We start from the raw sequence: 2,505 nt of genomic DNA, 5'->3' as shown, positions 1-2,505 counted from the left end.
AGCTGGCAGTCAGCACAGAGCCCGACGCGGGGCTCGAACCCACGAACCGCGAGACCATGACCCAAGCGAAAGTCGGACGCTTAACCGACTAAGCCACCCAGGCGCCCCTGGACGAGTCATTTCTTAAGGCAGAAGTACAGACTGATCTATTAGATGAGGGTGGATGTCTCTCCCTGACATTCTTTGGAGCTCCAGTCACTCCCAATTGCCTACAGCACATCTACTCTTAAAATGTAATCCTCATCTCAACTCTGTTCTGTCCCCCACGAAATCTGGCATCTTCTCCCTCACCATTTACCAACTGGAAAGCAGCATGTACATAGAATTCTCATTGTCTTTAGCCTTACAGTAGCTGGTCAAGATACAGGTCCACAAAGTTACTTAGATTGGTTGTTTTCTTCCCTCTCCCCATTAGTGTGGGAAATATACAGAAATATTAATCAATATTTCCACAGTGCAATGGTTAGTGTTTGTATTCCACTTTGAGTTGGTTTTAATTGTTTATTTTTATATATGTATATGTATATATTGTGTATATTTTTGTATATGTATATGTGAGTTGGTTTTAATTGTTTATTTTTGTATATGTGAACCATAACTGGTTTTAAGAGAAGTGTACAAAAAAAGATATGCTCAGAGAAGTGCTGTCCCTCCCCCCATTCCTGTCTTGTTCCCATTCCCCTTTTCTTTCCATCATTTCCCCACCTACTCCCTACAGGGACCAATCTTTTTTTTGGTTTCTAGTTTACCCTTTCTATATTCCCTTGGCACAGATGAGCAGATGCAGGTGTATTTTATTTTATCTCCTTCTTTCTTACATAAGTGTAGCATAGCGTAGATACTCTTTGGCATTTTGCTTTTTCTACTTACAGAATGTCCTGGAAAACACTGCATATCAGCTCACAGAGACCTTTCTAATTTACTTTCACAGCTGCCTTGTTGTTTATTGTGTGATGTACTGTAGTGTATTTAACCACTCTTCTATGCATGAACATTTTGGTTGGGTTTTTTTAATGTTTTATTTATTTCTGAGAGAGAGAGAGCGTGAACAGGGGAGGGTCACAGAGAGAGGGAGACACAGAATCTGAAACAGGCTCCAGGCTATGGGCTAGCTGTCAGCACACGGCCCGACATGGGGCTCGAACCCATGAACCGTGAAATCATGACCTGAGCTGAAGTCAGACATTTCACTGACTGAACCACCCCGTCACCCCTGTTTTTGGTTTTAATGTTTAATCCATTTATGTAGTATGGATAAGGTAGGATTGTCCTGTGTCATTTTGTTATTTGTTTTCTATCTGTCTTGTCTTTTTTGTTCCTCTATTCTTCCATTATTGCTTTTTCGTATGTTAAATATTTTTGAGTGTACTATTTTAATTCCCTTGTCATTTCTTTTTACTATTTTTTTCGTTTGTTCCTTAGTGATTGCCTCAGGGATTGCAATTAACATCCTAACATATAACAATCTAGTTCATGTTAATTCCATCTTAATTTCAATGCTATATAAAACTTTGCTTCTATATAGCTCCATCTACCTCTTCCTTTGTGGTGTTGTACAAATCTCATTTTATGCATATGTGCATGTCATGTTGGAGCAGATTCAAACCCACCAGCATGAATTCAGTGGAAGTTCTACTTTGTCCCTTATTCTCATCTCCTCTTTCCCCCTTAAACAATTTCACCCTCATATTAAATCTCTGTCCACTTCTTTTATTTGTATAGACACTTTCAGGTCTCTCATATCTGAAGAAAAGACATATCCACACTGAGCAAACAGTGCCATCAGATAGAAACAATTTTCTCTTTAGAATTGTAGGATTTCCTCTGTGTCAAATGGGACCTCAAGAAGATAATTGAGTCAGATGGTTCCTAATTCTGGTTTTGCATCAGAATTTCTGAGTTTGGGAGACTTTTTATTATTAATTCATGTTGCCTGGGGTTTATTTAAGAATGTCTGGTAAGAATCTCACTCCATTCTTTTCATTCTTTTTATGCTGTGTCCTAAGAAGTGAGAAGAAATTGGAGCAAATGACTATAACTTTTAGATTGTGTTGAGTAAATGTCCTTAGTCCTAAGTGATATCATTAGTCTGCAGTTTATAATTTGAGGAAAGTGCAGAAGCATTAAAGTTAAGAAATTAGCATATATTAACACAAGCATGTATTTCCTCATCCTTTCTTGGTTTAACGTGTGTATGTATGTATATGTGTGTGTGTGTGTATTTCCCTAGGACCATAACTGTATGTTTTATATAAGGATCTATGCAGTTTGTTCTAGTAGAATCCTCAAATTGTGTGAAACTCTCTAAGCCTCAGTTCCTTTGTCATTAAAATGAGGGTTTACTTCTAAAGTTTGTTGTGAGATAAAGAAGTTAGTGCTTGTATTTATTTAGAAACCTTACTATGACCAGGCATTACTCCAAGTATTGTGCTCAATATGTTTTCTTTGAATAGAAGTCTCTCATTTAGGGTATGGTTGTAGTTTCTTTTTTTTTTTTTTTTTTTT

The sequence above is a fragment of the Hyaena hyaena genome, unplaced genomic scaffold, assembly GCF_003009895.1.
Source record: "Hyaena hyaena isolate Hyena2069 unplaced genomic scaffold, ASM300989v1 scaffold_30, whole genome shotgun sequence".
NCBI classification, from domain to species: Eukaryota; Metazoa; Chordata; class Mammalia; order Carnivora; family Hyaenidae; genus Hyaena; species Hyaena hyaena.
Note: the sequence above shows the minus strand (reverse complement) of the source record.